The sequence below is a fragment of the Dermacentor albipictus genome, chromosome 3 (assembly GCF_038994185.2).
Source record: "Dermacentor albipictus isolate Rhodes 1998 colony chromosome 3, USDA_Dalb.pri_finalv2, whole genome shotgun sequence".
NCBI lineage: Eukaryota > Metazoa > Arthropoda > Arachnida > Ixodida > Ixodidae > Dermacentor > Dermacentor albipictus.
Genome location: NC_091823.1, coordinates 99,938,103 through 99,959,681, shown reverse-complemented (window position 1 = coordinate 99,959,681; position 21,579 = coordinate 99,938,103). Strand labels below are relative to the sequence as shown.

The 21,579-nt window shown below is 48.8% G+C and overlaps 1 protein-coding gene and 1 long non-coding RNA gene across 3 annotated transcripts in view; one reads left to right on the top strand and one right to left on the bottom strand.

The window, feature by feature from the left end:
* LOC135901320 (ankyrin repeat and sterile alpha motif domain-containing protein 1B) overlaps positions 1-21,579 on the top strand; it is a 122,795-nt gene that overhangs the window by 7,467 nt on the left and 93,749 nt on the right. The window lies entirely within an intron of this gene.
* On the bottom strand, positions 704-5,401 carry LOC135901371 (uncharacterized). The gene is made up of 3 exons (XR_010564115.1): positions 4,860-5,401; positions 3,922-4,033; positions 704-3,710 (listed from the first exon to the last, which is right to left on the bottom strand). It is a non-coding gene; the product is annotated as an uncharacterized lncRNA (long non-coding RNA).

Genomic DNA, 21,579 nt, shown 5'->3' with positions numbered 1-21,579 from the left:
ATTTCGCAAGTTCATCCTCAGTGGTGCCAGTCTTGTTTCACCGGCGTTCTGATATTGTCGGAATGCCCATTTCGGAAAGTTTGCTGCGAAACACAATTTAGAGAATAATAAAAAAAAAAAAGACGAGAAGAAAAGAGATAAAGAGACGTGTGTTCTTTATAACACGATAATGATTTCATTTAAACTAGGAGGGTGTGGTAATTTTATTTTTTGTCGCTACGTAGTGGCGATTGGAGCGCCAAGTTCAAACGCGCACTTAGTTTGATACATAGCAGTCATGTGAGACATCGTTTCTCACGGACCGTGTTGCGCCATCCGCGCGCGACGTTACCGAAAACGTTCTGGCGTGGTGTGGCAAGCTCAACTGTATCGCCATAGAATAAAGAACAACTTTAGAGAAGGGTAACTGTACCTTCCACAGTGGTTCGAAAATAAGAAGCGGCAGCGCATGGAACTTAGTGGGGAACCCGACAGATGGCGCTACTTAAACAGAAAGCGGAAATGCTTTTTTTTTTAGTACACTATTCAATATGGCCGCTTTACAGCGGTGGCATAGAGAAAGGAATTTCTCTATGGCGGTGGCGTACGCTGGGTACGCGCCGTGTTCGCCTCGCTGGCTTTGCGGCATGCCTCAGCTGCCGCGTTTTAATGGCCAGGAGACTATAAAGAGCCTCTACTGACGCCCATACAAACAAGCCACAAGTGAGTGAACAGGACGTGCGACTTTATTGGCAGAATAAAACCAGTGCACCTTCTCATACAAGATCAGAAATAAAATTTGCATGTCGAGATGCGCTGAAACCATTAACGCGAGCTCGTAAACTGCTCACTTTCGTCGCCGCACATGGCGATCTGGTAACGAGCGACAATCAGTAGCGCAAGTAAATTGGGCAGTGCACCACCTGTTTGCACTGACAGTCGCCGTAACTTGCATTGCGAAGCAATCGGGTGACGCAAGGCATCTGCTGCCGCAACCAACACAGCGACATGGACTAAACGGCATTTTAGCGTTCCCGCCTTTCCAACCTGCACGTTTCTTTTTATTCTTTCGGGGGCCGCTAATGTGCAACTCATAGTTGGTGCCCCACATTCACCATGTGGGCATCACCATTTTGCAGCCACTTTTGCAGGCCTTTCCGCCCATGTGGCTATCAACTTCGGACCATGTAATAACGTGTGCTGTCTCCGCTCACGCCACATCACGGCCGATGAAGGCCCACAAGCATAATCGGCCGGCGGCTGCAGCAAGAAATGTCGAATGGGGAGAGCGCCAATTACGGTGCATGTAAATTGGGAGTCTTTGTCGCTGTGTGGACTGCAGGAGCAGATGGTTACCTCGGGAGACTGTTGCCCATGCAGCTAACCAGGTCGCCACATCGAAGAAACATAACACGGCGACCATTATCAAATTAGACTCTGCATTCAATCACCGCATAAGGTTCAGACAATACACTGTACATTGGCTAAGATCCACATGACAACAGTGGGCATTCACGCACTACAAGTTGCATACAGCACATTCAGCTATCCGACTTCAGGCACAGTGCTTGCCTACGTCGCACATGGTGGTCTAGTAACGAGTGACAACCAGTAGCACAAGCAGATTGGACAGTGCCCCACCTGTTTGCAATGACAGTCACCGTAACTTGCACTGCAAATCAATCGGGTGACGCAGGCACCTGCTGCAATAGCCAACACAGCGACGTGAACTACCTGGCATCCTAGTGTTACCTCCTTTCCTACATGCACGTTTCTTTTTGTTCTTTCAGTGGCCACTAATGTGTCGCTCACACTTGGTGCCCCACCTGCTCTCAATATGGATGTGGTCTGTTTTGTGGGAATCGCCAATTCGCAGCCACTTTTACAGGCCTTTCCACCCATGTGGATATCAACTTCATACACTTCAAACCATGTAATCATGTATGATAGTCTCTGTTCACGCCAAATCATGTACAAAGAAGGCCACAAGCACACTTTACCCATGGCTGCAGCAGGAAAGGACAAACAGGGAGCACCAATCACAGTACATGTAAACAAGGAGTTTGTGTCACTGTGTGGACTGCAGGAGCAGGTGCTTACCTCGAGAGGCTGTTGGCCAATACTACTAAACAGGCTGCCACATCCCAGAAATGTAACATGGCAACCATGACCAAGTGGGACAACATTGAAACAATATTATGTAATCAAATCACTTCAGCATACTCTAACGTAACGCTCAATCTATACATTGGCACTATGCATTGGCTGCGATCTACATGACAACAGTGAGCATACACGCACATGGGCTGCTTGCGGCACATTCAACCGTCCGACTGTAGGCATAGCGCTTGCCTTCGTCGCACACTGCAGTCTGGTAACAAGCAACAACCAGCAGCACAAGCAGATTGGACAGTGTGTCCCACGTGTTAGTATCGACAGTCGGCGTTGAATATGAGCAACTTGCATTGCGAAACAATCGGGTGACGCAAGCATCTGCTGCCACAGCCAACAGCGACATGAAGTGCCCGGCATATTAGCGTTACCGCCTTTCCAACCTGCATGTTTCTTTTTGTTCTATTGCATGCCACTAATGTGTAACTCACACTTGGTCCACCACATTCTCCATATATGGACATGGTCGGTTTTGTGGACATAACTATTTTGCAGGCCTTTCCACAAATGTGGATATCAACTTCATACACTTAGAACCATGTAATTATGTATGAGAGTCTCCGTTGACGCCAAATCATGGCTGAGGAAGGCCACAAGCAAAATTTGCAGGAAAGGACGGAACGGGGAGCACCAACCACGGTGCATGTAAATTCGCAGTCTATGTCACTGTGCAGACTGTAGGAGCAGGTGCTAGCCTCGAGAGACTGTTTCCCAATGCAACTGACCAGGCTCCCACATATGAGAAACGTAACACGGTGACAAGTACCAAGTCGCACAGTGCCGAAACCATATTCTGCAATCAATCTCTTCAATGTAGCTTGCACAAAAACACAGGCTGTCGAGCAAGAATAGCAATCCTGAATGAGACTAGGAATTCAATATGGGAATGAGAAAGCTTGCATTCAAGAAAGAAGCCACTCTACCTTGCAAGCATTGAAAGCCAAAAACATTAACAAAAGTTAAATGCTACATAGCACACAGTGTAAAGGTTAATGCAAGACACACGCCAATGCCCCATCAGCTATTTCAGGAGAGGAATTGCACATGGCAACATACACTAGAAAGAACTGCTACACATATGTTATGCTACTAGACAGTGACTGGCATTAAGTATGAGCAAAGAATCGGTTGACCTTTAATGTTTGTATGAGGAATAGGAATGATCTCTAACAAAAGTGTGGAATGAAGAAGCGTGCATTCATTGAAACAAAATTATACTTGGCAAGAATTCGCAAGGCCAGGGAGCTCCCTAAGGAAGGGCAAGCTGACTGAACACTCTTAGCCAGCGTCGTCTGTGCTTGTTCAGAGGTTGCAGGTACATCTGAAGACAAATAATTTTTGTTGTTGAGGTACCTGGATGACTCGGCCAATATCCGTGCTGGTGGAATGATGGCGTAGGCTCTTTTCACTCTTGAAACAGTCGTCCGTAGACTTGATATCTCATCCAAATAATTCTGGAATGGCTTCTTTGTTCGTGGTCTTGTGAATTCAGCTCCAGCCCCTTCCTGTTGGTGTAGATGGGGGCTCCCGTGATGACCAAGATGTACTTGGCACAGACTCTGTTGGGGCAAAACAATGGCACATGAGATACAGCAAAGATTATCCAAACTCATGTAGTGTTTTCTTTTATGTTCGAACTAATTATGCTGAACTGTAAACATGAACAAATGTTCATATCGTCTGCTACAAACAAATGACATGTATCTCAAGACTAGCAAGCCAATACAGCATATATCAGGCATATTTATTTCTGAACCAGGTGTTGTTTACCTTGTAGTAGCAGCCAAAGTCCACACAATGACCTTGTTGTAGCAGGCAGCAGCTTCTGTTTAGTGCATGGAGTGTGTTGCTTTATACTGATGCCATCCTCATTACTGCATGTCTGGAACAGAAATTTTGACAGCATCAGAAATTGAATAAGCACAATTTTGCAATATAAAATGCGAAACGGTGCGACATATACATTGCAACGGTTTGTGACTACAGAACACATGCAAATGTACACTGTTTGTTCTAGGGCGCTTAAGCAGCATGGTAAATAAATATGGTTACTCTCCGTAAAATCGATGTCTGCGTAACTACAATGCATGTCAACAGCTTAAGTATTATTAAGATCACAAATAAGAACATTTGTGCGCTCGTTTATACACTAGAAGAGATCACACTGCTGATTTCACAAGCAAATAGATGAAAGACGTGAAGCTATTAGAATTGATGCATTCTTTTTGTGCATGAACGTGATGCACCGCTTCACTACTGCAAAAATAGATGTCCTGAGGTAAGCCAAACTGAACTGCAAGAACATTTGGAACCAACAGGTACGAAATATGGGTGAATTATCATGTGTGCAACTGTTTAATACATTAAATTCAAGCTTCAGTTTATCAAAAGGTTATTCGGTTCTGTGAACGAAAGAAGTTGCCGGCGGACAAGAAAAAAAATATATATATTGATAAGGCAACTCAGTCACTTATGGCTACGGCTAAAACGAGATGAAAAATGTGACGCGCGTTCCGATATCGTTTCTCTTTCGTGAATGTGTGCATAATGATGGTCTCGCAACTCAAAGTTTATTTCGGAAACAGCAACGGAGGGTCCTGACTGCCCTTATGTAATGCAGCATCTAGTTCGTTAACTTACCTCCGCCTGTAAGTTAACGAGACGAATAAATTACATAGCGATTGAAGCAGTGATGTTAAACGACTCACCGGTATTGCTGTCCCCAGTCGCAGCAGGACCCGGCTCCCATTTCGATGCAGACGTGTTCCACATGGCTCACGACTGAAACCTAGCTTTCAGGCTTACACCCCAAGTTAAATAACGCGAGATATCGAAGCGCAATAAACTGGTGTTAGCACAAATTAACCAACAAATGTACGAACCAAGGAATCCGTACCTGCCGTGCACGCGAACATACCGGTAAAAATTTTAAATCCAGGCCAGAGGTCACGTGGGAGGTCGATGATGCTGAACGCTATTTTGCGTTTAAAATGACAAAAAACAACAAAGTTGGTAATGAAAAGTACAATGTAAAATTAGGAATTATACTTTTGTAGTCTTTATCATGCGATAAAAACGCTTCGTTTACTGTTGAAGAAAGTTTGAAGGTTAAAATTGCGCTTACTACGGCGCCTCTAGCGGGAGATAATGCGCTCAACGGGGAACCTTTTTAATTGGCGTACTATGCCTGTTTCTTTAGCAGCGCCGCGCGGTCGATTTTTTCGCCCTCTGTGGCCATTTGTTGAACTTGAGAGTGTGCCACCCCTGGTATCGCTTTAAAGAGAGAGAGAGAGACGCCGCAGAACGAGAGAGAAAGAAGAGGCGTAGTAGGACGACACGGGTGCGAACTGTTATACAGAGGAGGCCTTATTGCGATCGCGAATGTCAGCGCAAAATATATCGAGCGAAGAAAGCGCGCGCGTGGGATATAGCGTGGCGCGAATGTAGATTGCCAAATCCTCGGTAATCGTATATGTACGGGCGAGGCCACTGCTTGCAGCACCAGGAGTGTTACGTATGTATGTATTACGTCCGCCCTCGGTCGGCGACGCGCGGGTGTTTTATTTATATATTTTTTTTTCTCACCGGGAGGACAAATTAGGCCGGCAGTGTCTGGATGTTTCCTGGAAACGGCGTGTGGCTAGAGAAAAAAAGAAAGAATCTCGCGAACGGGAAGTGCTTCTTCAGTTGGCGTTGCGGCAGCGTAGCCGCTTTCCCTTCTTTTTTTTTTTATGCGAAGCATATTACGAGAGCTCAACCCAGCTCCTCAGGCGCGGCGGTGTCGCCTTGAAACCACGTGACACCGTGACGTCACGACAGAGGAGAAGTGGCTTTGGCTCAACTCTTGCAAGACGGGCTGGGTGGGAATCGAACCAGGGTCTCCGGAGTGTGGGACGGAGACGCTACCACTGAGCCACGAGTACGATGCTTCAAAGCGGTACAAAAGCGCCTCTAGTGAATGCGGTGTTGCCTTAGAAACGAGCTGTTTCTAAGGCGTGCGTCTCTTGCTCAGGCGCACATTTCGTTGCCGCGCCGAACGCTGCTTTGCTCGACGCTCACCGCGTCCAACGCGGGGCGCGTAGTCGCTGCCCTGTAGCCCATTGTCTTACACCCCTTGGCGGGTCGACGGGAACACTGTCGCGTCCCACTCTTGAAGACGAAGAAGTAATGCATGAGTTGTTTCTTCGTCTAGCCGAACCAAATATAGCCAAGCAACAGCAGTTCACCAGGCTAAACAGTGGTTCAACAACTAAAATAAAGGCTAGTATGCTTCGCATCCTGGGCTTAACCTTACCTAAGCCACAGCCATTTTTTTTTCTCTCGGCGCAGCAGCATCCTGCGCGGATGGGAGGTGAATGCGGCGGCCTCCTGTCGTTTGTCATGTGCCGTATACCGCGCTGCGCGCGATGACTCTTGCTGTCAGCGGGAAAGAAAGCGTTGACCGCTGCTCCGCCGCTGCGCGCTGTGGGTGAGAGAAGCCGCACGACGAGCCTTGGAATTCGTGCGCCTGACGTTGGGCCCTAATGAGCCCGCGATGCGAGGAGTGGCCTGCACAATGTCGTCGTATTATTTGTCTATTTCTTTAATACTTTTTCCCCTCCGGTTTGTTTCCTTGCGGAGTGATCAACGAGTTTGTTCGCGGAATCAAAGTGACTCACCCAAAGTGTGCTTGCGATCGTAATTCCGAGCTTTCTCGCGTGTAGAGAGCCGTTATAGTAAGAATAAGAGCGGAGGCTGACAGAGCAAGCTCGCTCGCTCGCTCGCTTCACTCACTCACTCACTCACTCGCTCGCTCGCTCACTCACTCACTCACTCACTCACTCACTCACTCACTCACTCACTCACTCACTCACTCACTCACTCACTCACTCACTCACTCACTCACTCACTCACTCACTCACTCACTCACTCACTCACTCACTCACTCACTTTAATTAATTTGTGTGCTTGCATGCGGGCCGAATTGCCACCCAAGGAGCCACGATGTATACCTGCAGTATAGCGTTCTATAATATATAGATATCCGACAACTCTAGCGCGCCGATGGACGAAGAAGACGAGTTCTTGAACAGCTGCTAATCCTGCTTCGCTCTGGTTTTTTCCGTGAAATTTGTGCGTACCGACGCCCCTGTGGCGGGTGCGATATCAAAAGCAATGACGGACATTCCGCCTCCTCTGCCGCCAAGGTTGGGGCCTGGCCTCCAAGCTGCAAGTCGGTCTGCTGCGCCCGACCACCTAAACGCGACTCTGCCAAGGTCATCGAGCTGCTCGGACGTCGACGACATGGATTCTGACGGCGGATATACCGAGGTCACAAGTCGTCGGTTGAAGAGGAAACTTCGTAGGACATCAAGCGTGAGTGAGCTGAACTACCATAAGCCGCCCACACAGCAAGCGTACACAATCGCCTACGTCCCCGTCGCTGCTACAGACAACCTCAATTCCCTCAATAGGCAAACTCTCACTGCCTATCTCGAGAGGCTGGCTCCAGGGCAAATCAGAGAGGTCCGAATTAATCCCAGAAGAAACGTACTTACTGTTGATGTGACTACACGAACCATCGTCGACACTTTGAAAGCTATAACTGAGCTAGGAAATATACTTGTCCGCTCATTCATCGTACATGGAGGCAGCACCACAGCCGGTGTTATCTACGATGTTGATACAGATATCGATAATGACGATCTCGCAACGCTAATCTCCTCGACTGTCCATATCACAGATATACACCGTTTGGGACGGTCGAGGTGCATAAAACTCATTTTTGAGGGAGAGACCTTACCAACACATGTAAAAGTGGGTTATGTGCGACATCCTGTCCGTCCGTACATCCCTAGGCCCTTGCAGTGCCGTAAATGCCAGAAAATCGGGCATGTCAGTGCTGTGTGCATGAACAAGATGACATGTCCGCGTTGTGGTGGTGATCACGATGAGCTGACGTGTGCTGACTCTGACTTGAAATGCCCTAACTGCGATGGGCCGCACAAGGCAACGTCGAAGGACTGTCCAAAATTAAAGACTGAAATGTCTGTGCTAAGGAAAATGGTACGAGATCGATCTACCCACAGAGAAGCGGCTACCAAGGTCCACCGTCGCCAGAGGCGCTCACGTAATCGCAGAAGGAGATCAGCATCGACCAGAAGACGATCAGCATCGACAACAGGACAACCTGTACTCCAGGAAAAGTCGTCGCGCGCTCCTGCTTGTCCTCAAACGTCAGAGCCACCTTTAACCACGTCTACTCTCCTGAACACCAAGGACACTACTATATGGCCTTCCTTGCCATCTAGGAGAACAGAAGTGCAGCCGGAACGCCAGCGTGACCATGAACCTTCACCGTCGGATGGGCAAATCAAGGCAATGCTTGCACAGATGATTCGTTCCTTGCGAATGCTGCTCATCGGAGTTCAGACGCCCGTTGCCAAGGCTGCGGTGCAAATTCTTGAGGCACTAGAACCAGTGCTTGCTGCTGTATAAAAGCTAGCAAACGCCATGGCATCATCAACTTCACGGTTGTCACTACAGGAAAGGATAAGCGGTTCCGTAATATTCCAGTGGAACGCACGAGGTCTACGGGGTCGCCTGGGAGATTTTAAACAGAGAGTGCTCAAGCATCGGTTTCCAGTTATCGTAATATGCGAGCCGAATATGACATCGCCATTTAGACTCTCTGGATACGAACCATTCGCGTCTGTAACAAGTGGAAATACTAGCAAAGTTTTACTATGTGTGCGATGTGACCTGACGTATTCGCTAAACCAAGTTCCGGTGCATAACAACAACGAGTACGTCTCTATAACACTGAAGCTAAAGCGCCGGATAATCTCGATCATTGGTGGCTATATTTCCCCTAGGGGAAGATTTGACTCTGTACACCTAAAACTTGTTCTTGACTCTTGCCAAGGACCTCATATTATTGTAGGTGATTTCAACGCGCACCACCATCTTTGGGGTAGTAGGATCACAAATATTCGAGGAAGACAACTTCTTAACTTCACAAGCAGCAATGATCTCACCATCCTGAACGACGGCTCACCAACATATCTACGTGGAACAACGTACAGCAGCTGTCTCGATTTAGCTATCGCTTCACGATGCCTTTCGTCTTCTGCTGCCTGGTGCACAGATGCTGAAACGTATGGCAGTGATCACCTACCTACTTATGTACAACTGAGGTGGTTTACAAGACTTCCAAGTTCTCATACGCGACGCACTGACTGGGATGCCTTTCAGAACAAGCTAGAAGAATCCTGCAACTCTATGATTTCACCGAAAGAGATTGAAGAGCGAATTACAGCAGCAATGCACGCAACAACATGCATCATCCAATCATCAAATTCAAGAACATCCGTTGACGTTATATATGAAGAGCTGCGGGCTGTTCGTCGTCGCGCCGAGAGGAAATACAGGCGAACTAAATTGATATCCGACTTGAGGACGTCACGCCGTGTGCAAAAGAAAATTCAAAGATACTTAAACAAGCTCGACAGACAACGTTGGAGGTCCTTTTGCACCAGCCTGGACCCCAGAAAACCGTTGTCCACAATATGGCATGTTGTACGAGCACTACCATCTTCTCCACAACAGCTACGTCCCTTCCGAGCTTTGGCTATCATCCAGACGCGCAGTGAGAAGGAAATCGCGGAAGATTTCTGCATACACCTCTCTGGATCTACAACATCGGTAGCTTCAGTGCTCAGGTGTGCTCCTCCAACAATGGACGATCGTCTCGACCTCCCATTCACGCTGCAAGAGCTACGTGCAGCGATTTCCTCCTCAAGACACTCAAGTGCGCCTGGTCCTGATGGTATTACCTATTCCACCTTGCGCCATCTAGGCCCTCGAGCGACTGAAGAGCTCCTGGCTTTATACAATCTCTCTTGGTCCTCGGGAACTGTGCCTGCACACTGGAAGACAAGCAAAATCGTGGCATTATTGAAACCAGGCAAGACACCCCATGCTATGCTTTCCTACAGACCTGTGGCGCTTGCCAGTTGCATAGGTAAAACCATGGAACGCATGGTTTTGACGCGCCTGGAGTGGTTTTTGGAGAAACGTAATATATATCCAGACGCAATGACAGGCTTCCGAAAGGGTAGGTCGTCAATCGACAGCGTCGTCGACCTAGTAACAACTGTTCAACATCAGAAACGTCGCCGTCGATTAACGGCTGCTGTCTTTCTAGATATCAAGGGTGCTTTTGACAACGTTCTACATGATGCAATTTTAAATGCCCTAGAAGAATGTGGCGTCGGGGGACGTATGCATCAGTGGATAGCCAGCTATCTTCAAGGGAGAACAATATTCATGACAACTCCAGACGGCGAAACAATGAACCACCCCGTCTATCGTGGAGTGCCTCAAGGAGGTGTATTGAGCCCAACTTTATTTAATATCGTTCTCATTGGCCTGGTCAAAGAACACGCACGCACAGTCTCGGTCTCTGTGTACGCAGACGACATCTGTATATGGACCACGAGCTTAACGCGCTTGCAAGTGCAAACGAAGCTGCAGCGCGCGGTGTCAATAACGTCGACATACCTAAACAGTCGCGGACTGCAGCTCTCACCGGAAAAAAGTGTAACCATGGCATTTACACGGAAGTCAATGGCCTGCTACCCCGTCATGATTAACGGGAAGATTATACCTTCAGTCACCCACTTCAAGTTTCTCGGAGTCACCATCGACCGTGACTTATCTTGGTCGAAGCACCTCTCTGGATTAAGAAAAAAGCTGGACAGCTTTACTCAGATCATTCGACATATGTCTGGAAATTCATGGGGGCCATCCAAGTCATCTCTTCTGCAGCTCTACCAGACACTTTTTGTTGGCTACTTCCGCTACAGTGCGCCTGTACTTTCTCGGCTTAGTACAACTGCTATACGCACGCTTGAAAGTGCTCAGGCTCGCGCACTGAGAATTTGCCTAGGTCTACCACGATGTGCGTCTACTTGGGGCACTATTGCAGAGGCACGTGCGTGCCCAGCTCGAGTTTATCTGCAACATGAGCCATTGCGAGTGCATCTAAGGCTACTGACTAGACACAGGAATCATCCACTCGCGAACATCACAAGGGTACGGCCTGTGTCCGCTTACTCAGAAGCCGTGTTGTCGCAGCAAGACTTATTGCCGTCGGACTTCGAACCGTATGACATACCCAAAGTTCCACCCTGGACGATGGCAAAGCCAACGGTGAGACTCTCAATCCCTGGAATAACGAAGAAGTCGAAAATGCCGCTTGCTGGTCTCAAGCATTTCGCGCTATCATACATTGCTTACATGTATGAACATTATGAACATGTTTTTACAGATGGTTCCGTGACACAGACCTCTTCCGCGGCTGCCTACACGGTGCCAGGAATGGGGATCGCACAACGGTTCAAGACAGGACACAGGACGTCGTCTACAGCAGCTGAGTTGACCGGAATTCGAGAAGCAGTTCGCTGCATACTGCAACAGAGTCTCGAGAAGTGGACAGTGTTCTGTGATTCAAAACCAGCACTGCAACTCATCAGCAATTATATGAATGACAGAACCGCATATAGTCCTCTCGTTTATGACATCATGTCTCTGCTTGCTGAGGCGTCTCATTCCGGGCACACCATCGTGCTGCAGTGGATTCCTGGCCATTGTGGAATAGCTGGAAATGAACAGGCTGACGCGGAAGCAAAAAAGGCGCACACTGACGGAACCATTGTAAAAATTCATTTTTCCCGGTATGACATTAACACCTTGCTCCATACCACCATTAAAACTTCTACAGCACGACATTGGGACAACCCCGAACATCGACAAGAGCGCCTATATAAACTTGACGCTGGATTACAATTCCGGCTTCCACTTCGGTTGCGGAGAAGCCAGGAAACACTCATTCATCGATTACGGCTGGGTGTGGCATACACCCACCGATACCTTCACAAGATTGGACAAGCACGGGACCCTGAATGTAGCGTCTGTCACACTCTCGAGACAATAGCTCACGTACTTTGCGTGTGCCCTCATTATGCGACCGCACGAAGAAAACTCAAATCTACTGTGGACAGCTTGGACTCCCGCCCTTTTTCAGAAGAAAAGCTTTTGGGCGCGTGGAGAAGTGTTGACTGTGCCCAACGTGCCATAAAAGCACTTGTGAACTTTTTAAGTGAGACTGGTTTAGACGAGCGCCTCTAGATGCTGTGAGACGTGTAGTCAGTGCGAAATGTGTTTGCGCAAAAACTTTCTGTGGCAAGATTACTTTTTGTATGGACAAGATTAGTCTTAGTGTACGGCGTCTCCAGTGCGCATCCGCATATTGGACAACGTGTATATAGTATCTCATTGTACCATATCATAATCATCCGCCACCTACCTTTCCCTGTATTTCCCACTTCCCCATTCCCCAGTGAGGAGTAGCAGGCTAGAGACACGCTCTCCAGGCCGACCTCTCCTCCTTTCTCTTCATTAAACTCGACTCCTCCTCCTTCCTAGCGCGCCGATGACGTTTTGAGGAGCACGTAAACACTGCGAGGCCTGCATACCGCAGCTGCGGCTACGAGACGCAGCCACTCGACAGCGTGTTTTGTGCTGCGTGCGTTTCTTACGCGGGGCAACAGCCGCACTCAAATAGAGAACGGGGTCGACGCCTTATCGCTATCTTTCGCCCCTGGTTGTATGCGTCTCGTATGCTTTCTGGGTCGGTCTTCGGTGTTGCTTTTTCTTTTCCCGTCTGCCAGCTATCTGTAACACGCCGCCGGCGCATTCGCGAGTTTAGTAACACGTGCTGGTCTTTTGGTGTACCGCTAACATCTGGTTTGGATCCACCGATTCTATACTTGCGAGGGTAAAGATGCCTCATCGCTCAATGGGGAATGTCTGTATATTGTCTGCAAGTCCACGTTGAAAAACAAAAGTTCGATTTCGCTGTCTCCGCCGGGGACCGGCCAAGAAATTGGAGAGGAAGCGAAGAAAGAAGCGCACGTGTCATCCGTAGGTTGTGGGTATGGCTCCCACCTGGGGCAAGTTGTACTTTCTTCAACTATCACTTCCATTTTTCTTTTCTGACTACTTCTATATTTGAGTTAAAAACGCCGTTGATTTCTCCCGTCCGATTTCGCCCAGGTTCCAGCAGTTTGGCCTTTGTCGAACTAACGATCAATGATTTCTCGTTTCCGAAAGGTTGAACCTCAACTCGATACGAGGCTCGCAAAGCTTTTTATGGTTATTTTTTTTTCTCGAACACGGAACTGACTCTCGTCTTTAGCGCCCATACTCTGTCTATGTGTAATGTGATGTGCATTTCTCTTTTCCTTCGTTTTCCCTCCTCCTCTTCAAATTGCGGGCATCGTGTCTCTCTCAGCAGGCGTTTGATAGCACGCTTCTCTTTCTCTACGTGTGGTGTTTGCATGTTTTCATAATTAATAATAAGCCCTTGGGCAGAAATTATTGGAGAATGAGTGTCGAGAGAGTGAAACAAGAGAGAGAAAAAAGCAGGGAGGTTAACTAGACGCACGTCCGGTTTGCTACCCTGCACTTGGGAAAAGGGTATACAAGGGCGACAATAGAGAAGCAGCACTAGTGTCTCGCACGCGTCAGAGTTCACGTATTGCATTCCGGTAGAATTGCCTACATGTGCTGCTGAAGGCACTGAGCGGTTAGCTATATAGATTGTTTGTATTGACATCTGGCGGCCACCTCGGATACACTAGCACGTCGAGGAACTGCGTAAAACAAGTATGCCGTGACAGCACATAAGCACCTTTTCGCTGAGCGACAAATCTGTGATAGTGATTATCTTGTAGAAAACGGCCAGTCGCCGTCAAAAAATAAAAAAAATTAACAATGTTATGATGATACTGTACACTGACGTCATTGTTGCCACCCTGTTCGAATGCTAGCACGTTAAGCTGCTGCGTATACGGAATGTCAAGTGAAAACTGTCTAATGGTTCAGCACTGTGGTTAAGGCCACGTGAGGGTGCTTTGACGTTACACTGCTTTAATGATCAGCCCGCGTTACAAACTACGTCAAGACCCTCTGGGAAAATCGTTCGACGAAGCCAACAGTTGTCGGCCTGGTCAAGGTGGTGGTCTGGCCGGCGGGATCGGCCGACCAGGAGGGGGGGGGGGGGGAGGGGGAGGGGGGGTATTCTGCAAGAGTCCACCTAGTTGACTGTCCATTTCGGCCGCTGCTGATTGGCTAGGGCTGCTCGTCTCCTCCTCGCTCGTACAGCTGCATCCAATCAGCAGCGGCGGAAATAGACCTGATTCTGTAAGAGTCCACTAGGTGGACTCTTACAGGATACCCCCCAGGCCACCACCTTTGGTTACCCTGCCTCCGGAATCGGCCCAGTTTAGTCGGCCGGACAACTGACCACGCAAAAGTGTGGAACAGCGAGAGAAAGTTTTGCTTTAGTAATAGCAATAATAATAATAATACTCTGTCCTTGTACATACATCTGAGTTTGTGATTTGCTACTAGACCAGCCATCAGGCCCGTGGCCCACTTGCCGGCATTCACTTATTGATCACTTCGTTCTGTAGAAGAACAGGAAGAATGAGGGCGGCGTCGCATGGCCTTTGCTTCCATAATATGTTTCGTGCGCGGCAGATTTCTCCCGCCACCCTGCCATTTACGCTCGCGAATACCGCGTACACTGCGGCTCACACAATTTGCGGGCAGAAGGGGGAGAAACGAGGAGACCTTAGCGACAGTTAATGGCTCTCTGTCGTGCCCACACGCATGCGTATAGAGCATGCACGTGCGGGTGTCACGCGACGCTGTCGCTCGGCGACCCTTCTGCTTCCGCGGAACTGGGACGGCGGGACCGCGGTGAGATGCGAGTTAGCCGAAAAGCTTTTCTTTTTGAAGGGTCCAACTGCAGCTGCAGGCCTTTGCTGTTTCTCTTTTCTTTTTTTTTTCTTTTTTTCAATTGTGCTCCCAAGGCAACGTTTCGAGTCGCACGTGTGTCGTCTGTTCCACGCACCTCGTGTATATGGAGAAGAAAGGAACGGGACAAAAGGCGGCAAGGAACGCGAGAAGGGAAACACTATACGCAAACACAGAGGCGAACAAGCATTACTGGTGAAGTTTGTTGACTCCTACAAGCGGTGGGGGATTCGTTGAAAACACTGCGAAAGGCTCCCGCGCAAATGCGGTGCAGAACTTTTTACAGCGAAGCTGGTTAGCTCTACCAACCGGCGATTCTTTCGTGGCGGTCCACAGAAAACTCCCCATACGTGTGCCACTCCCGGAGATAGTGCAATATGGGCCGAACTGCAGCGGAGCTGAAGCAGGCGTTAAGCATGCACTCCCCATACGTGGGCCGATCCAGAAGATAGTGCAATGCTGGACGGATCAGCGGCGGAGGGGCACTTCGCCATTAAGGGGCCCACATGCACAGCTTCGCTGCTCATCCTTCTTCTCAGAGTGGAAGGGCACTGAGTTTTTCTCTCTTTTTTTGCACCGTGTTGTCCTTTACAGCGTCAAACTTTATTCAGGCATTATAGAAGGGCAGCGGATTGGGCGAGTTGGTGTTGCATGGTAACAATAAAAATTCAAACAGCGCATAAACGACGGGACCAGAATGAGGAGGAGACAGCGCCGTGTTTGTCTCCTCCTCATTCTGGTCCCGTCGTTTATGCGCTGTTTGAATTTTTATTGTTATCAGGCATTATAGCCTCGCTGGCGACAAATTGTGATGCCTCATGCTTGGATTCCGGCCTCTTTTATTGGCCCTTTTAAAACACACTATATTTCTCTTTGCACCATTTTGTCTTTATGGATGCCGTCTTCTTTCTTCATTTTGTAGAAAAAGCAATGCTATGCTAAAGTTAATGTTGTGACCGGGAAGGCGAAACGAAAAATTTAAGCAGCCTGTCGAGCGGCTCTCGGCTTCCTCACTCCATTTTTCCTGTTTTTCTTCCCGTGATTTACTCTAGAAGTAGCATTTCCTGTGCGGCATTTTCGAGCGTCAAGTCCGTATCAGTATGGCCCTTTCATTAGTCCGCAGCGAATAAACTGATACGCGAGCGAGTCGTCTTTCGTGGAAAGGCTGGCTGCACAATACGTGAGATTGGAGAGGATGACCAAAGTGCTGGTTCCCATTCCTGTAGTCGGCCACTTGAAATGCCGGCGTTCGGGCACACGTCACTCACGATAGCGATCATCACAACCGATATGGTAGGCGGCACTCGCGTTTAGTTTTGTGAACACGTATACCTTGGAGCCGAACTGACAGATTTTCATTCGCAGCTGTTCACTCTTGGTCGGTCGCCTCCGCTAAAAGTATGCACAAAATTACGATTGACTGTAACGTGCGCTTACGAAAAGTTCTATAGCGCAATAACGTTTGTTTTTCGTGTGCGAATGCCAAAAGGAGAGAGAGAGAGAGAGAGAGAGAGAGAGGAAAGAAAGAACAATATGATGTCAAATTGATGTGCCACATAACACGCTCAGAGAATGATTCCTTATGATTAGATGGGATCGTGCGGGTTTTACACTATAATATATTATGCGTTCATATGGGATTATTGGGGCTTTGGGGCACATTTGACTCTCTGATGGGAGGGTCCTGAACTTCGCAACAGGGGTGGCTGCATATTGTACCATTCGGCTCTGGGGTAACGTAACACTTTACCATATCCAATGAGCTGTCTCACAGAACTCTGCAAAGGTGTATGATTTTCTCTAGACAACGGCACCGTCACTATTATCAACCGGCTTAAACTCTCTAGGTTCAGCCACATTCGATTATTTCTATGTTCGCGCAAAGGTGGTTGAAGGGCTGCCTATTTGAAGCATTTGATGCTATGTAGCGCGAATTGGACAATGTCATCGAAACGGTTCGAGAAAAGGGCTTGGAGCGGTGTGCTGCTGCAGCACTGGAATAACACTCAAGAACACAACACTACCAACCTTCGGTGCGATAGGCTTTTACAGCGAAGCTGTATATGGCTAGGGTTCCGTGCATTTCTGTTCTCCGTGAACAAGAACTATCATCATCAATGCCTCATACATCCGTAAGCATTCATATTCCCGCAAGCAGTAAAAGAATGCACTGGCTCATAGCCCAACAAAGTAGATGCTACAAGCAGTCTGTAAAGTGAAGCGAACTGTGCTTAAATTCTTTCTAATCGCGCATACAGCATACAGAACAGCATGTCGAAAACTGTCATCATCAATGGCTCATACCCTTGTGAGAAATGGCTCATACCCCCGTGAACAAGCAAAAAATGCAATGCCTCATAGTTTCGTAAGGTTCGTGGCTACTCACTTTTCGTGAATTAGCTGCAAGATGACGCTACCCCTGTTGTCGGTGATTTCAGTGTGGATGTGTCGGTACCGAAAAGGGAGTGGTTTACGCGTTCCGTGTTGCAGACATATCCCTTGCTATGCCGCACCGATCTGGCCCAACCGACCACCCAGCGGCTTACGTGCATCGATTTGACATTATGAAAGAATGGAATTGCAGTTGCGAGTGAAATAAGGGCCAGCTCTCAAGACAATAAATGAGTCTGCGTACCTTTCGTCATGATGACCACCCATCAAGACAATAAATGAGTTCGTACGTTTGTTCAAAATTATGTGTCGCTTCCGTGTCGTGTGCTAAACAGCTTCGCTGCTCAACCACTTTCACTGAGTGGAATGGCTCATGGCTTTTGTTTCACAGGTCTCTTCACTAGAGTGTTTACTTCACCAGAGTATACTAGTGGACATGTACCACCCCTCACCCCTATTTCGATATGTCTGTGTACCAGGATGCCGCCTGCCTAGCCCTCGCCGCCGCTCCCTCCCTCCCTCCCTCCCTCCCTCCCTCCCTCCCTCCCTCCCTCCCTCCCTCCCTCCCTCCCCCTGCCTTTAAAATCTTGCTACTGGTGCAGTACGAAGTGTACAGTCGATAGAAAAAGTATAACGACCAGAATATTCGAACAAAAAAATTTCTTCTAGCACAGCCGTGTAACGTGAAATTGGTCGAACAGGTGCACTTAGGCTTTACCACATGCTTTCAGCCTTCATATCTATGCTGCGGAGGACAAAAAATTGTGTGTGTGTTTTTTTAGGCACCCGTAGGCCTCAAGACTGGCTCGCGACTGTACTTCTTGTAGTCTCAATAAAGACAGTCGGAGCGGGAATGTATGCTGATAGCACGTCATGTCCTTTATATTGTACTTGTTACTTGGTGGCCATTTAGTTCTACTGCTGAGCACGAAGTTACTGGTGGGAATCCCAGAGGCCGCATTCCGACGGAGACAAAATGCAAGAACGCTCGTGTTCCAATATCCAAAAATGCGACTCTTCGTCCCTTGAAATAAAATGACCCTGATGAGATGTGCAACTTTCAAAACTTGGCCAGCGTTGTTTATCTTCTGAACAATGGCTTAATTGCTTGAAGAGCTCAATAAAATGTTTCTGTCTCCTAAACGACGACTCAGCTTCACATTTACTGATATCAGTCCACCTAAACGTACCATGTTTTCGCCAATTGCGGTACTTCCCCCCCCTCCCTCCCTCCCTCCCTCCCTCCCTCCCTCCCTCCCTCCCTCCCTCCCTCACCACCCTCTCTCTCTCTCTTTATTTTTTTTTCGCATTCTTTTTTCCTGCCATATCTCTACAGGTGGGGGGGGGGCAGCTTGGGGGCGTTGGTGATATTTCATGATGTTTTTGCGCGGCGCAGAGCAAAAAAAAAAGTACAGAAAAAATAGGCACGCTGCTTTTCCTCGTGTGTACTTTTCCCCTCTAAAGCTATTCATGGGCTCCACAAAACACCACGATGCTCGATCTCTTGTTTTTTTTTTTCCAGACCTTTCTAGTCATCCTTTTCCGTCTTCCACGCCGGAATAATTTTTTTTTTTTCTGAACATGGTGATGAACAAATGAGGCAAGCCCGCAAATAAAGCACCTGGCTGCCAACCTGAAATACGAAACCTGGGAAGAGCTAACAGACCTAGTTCGTTCCCGCTGGGCGAAGCTAGAAAAAAAATAACATAAAAAAACATTGAGAGGTCTGTACAGTGGGACCTGAATTTGGCGATATGGGCACGGACTAAGCGCAATTCGGGCTTAGGTGTTAGAAGAACACCAAAACGCAACACTAAACCAGTTACAGCTGGTAGGGTAGCATCTTTCAGGACCTAATTTTCGTTAGACGACAGGAAAAGGCCGATTACAATCCATGACGTCCCCAGTATAGAGGCGAACTTCGAAGTGGCGTCGCTATTTGTCTTTCGCTTTTGTGGATTATTATCTCGTATGACTGGTGATGATGGTGGTAGTGATGGTGGTGATCGTGGGTCGTGGTGTGCGTGTGTGTGTGTGTGTGTGTGTGTGTGTGTGTGTGTGTGTGTGTGTGTGTGTGTGTGTGTGTGTGTGTGTGTGTGCGTGTGTGTGTGTGTGTTTTCTCCGTCTCATCTGGGCGTATATGAGAAGTCGAATTTATACTCGCTAAGCGGAATAAATGGGGCTTCATCGGGCTTCTCTCAATTTTTAGTCGATTTCGGAGGAAGCGGTTGCGCAACTTCTCGTAACCCTTCGGCAGTCACAGTGGCCTTGACCGCACTCCAACCCTGTTGATTACTATCTTTTTTTTTTTTTTTGGTCCACCCACGCAACGACGAAAACCAGGTACTACAGTGTAGGGTACACTACACTGCTTGCCTGCGACGACGTCGCTGTGAACCGCGGCTTCCGTTATAGAGGCGGCTTTCCCGAAGCCTCGTAGCTTTGCCTCCATGCAGCGCAGACGAAAGCCGTAAAAAGCGCCGCAGCGCGTGACAGCGGGCTGTCACTCGGCAGCTTTCCGAGCAGCTCGCACCGCCGGCCTCGGTACAACGGGAGGCGGCAGTTGTAAATGGGGCGGCTGGCTCGTTTCCAGGGCGACAAAAGGAAAGCGGCTTTGTGTACGGGTTCCTGTAGAGCCCATCGTTGCAGCTTTGGACAAACCCTTTCCGCGCTAGACCTGTTCGTCGCGAAACAGACGAAGACGGAGGATTCTCTGCGCTTCCTGTTTTTCGGAAGGACCCACCCTCCCTTGTGACAGACGCATCACGACACGTGTAAGCTGCAGGTCATCGTGGCCTTCCTTCCTGTAGCATTCATGCCGCTGGGCCGGATGAAGTTCAGAGGCTAACGAACCCTTGCTTATGCGCGCCCTTAATGGACCTCAGACGGCGACGAAGGTGATGCTACAGTTTTAGAGCGCAGCTTGTTCCTGCGGCAAGAGTCGGCGGCGTAACCGAGCGAACGAGCACATCGAAGGATGAAAGAGTGAACGCGGAGCGGGAGATGAAAGACGCGAGCCGCGAACGGCGGAGACCATACTGTGAACGGCTGCTGACGTGCGCGCGGGAAACTGGTGTCATTCGGGCCTGCCCGACCGCTCGATGCGTACTGTTATCTGGTCGGCCACAGTTACTTCTTTTTTAAAAAAATGTAATTGATTACAGCGACCAATCACTGCCCCACGAAAGTAATTTAGCGATTACTAAAAAAAAGTAATCCGTTATCTTTACGTTACTCTCCTTCCAACCTTGATCACAAATACAGTATATGACAATCTGGCCTCGCTCTTTCGGTGCGTCTTGTGCAGCCCTTCGCATGTTGTACAGTTGCTTACAGCAATGACGCACCGCTTGGGTCTGCGTCCTGCATGTAGCGCAACGCTTCATCGCTGCTGAGATTCGGAAAAAAACTGGCTGTGGCTTAGCTAAGGTTAAGCCCAGGATGCGAAGCATACTAGCCTTTATTTTAACGCGACAGCGTTAAGGAACTCGTGTCGCAGAAAAGCCGGTGTCGTCGGCGTTCAGGCGTGCGGCGCTTGCTCAGGCGCACATTTCGTTGTCGCGCCAAACGCTGCGTTGCTCGACGCTCACCGCGTCCGATGCGGGGCGCGTAGTCGCTGCGCCGTAGCAAAGCCTCCTAGAAACAGTCTCTGTAGCACGCCGCAACCTTCGCTTCTCATTCCAACGAGCAGCTCTGTCTCCAGGAGGCATCTCACCTCGTCAGTGTCTCGCAGAGGCAAGCGCAGCTGCTTATATACCGCCGCGACGCCGCGAGCGACGGCGCAAGTTGGAGCCCCGTTTCTCCTTTGTCGTGACGTCACGGTGTCACGTGGTCAGCCTTGAAGGCGACGCCGCGAGCGACGGCGCGAGTTGGAGCCCCGTTTCTCCTCTGTCGTGACGTCACAGTGTCACGTGGTATTGAAGGCGACGCCGCCGCGCCTGAGGAGCTGGGTTGAGCTCTAGTAATATACTTCGCATAAAAATGCTCTCGGAAGGGCTGATAAAAAGCTGAAAGGATCGTCCCTGCCGCAGATGATTTCCTGGCATTAGCGTTCTGAGTGGCTATCGCGCAGGTTCTATTCGTCGGCCAACATCTGGTGGAGCGTTAAGATGCGAAAAGCAACACTGAGCAGGCGGGTTTGCCTGGCCGAGCATGCGCATTCGTGAGGCTGCT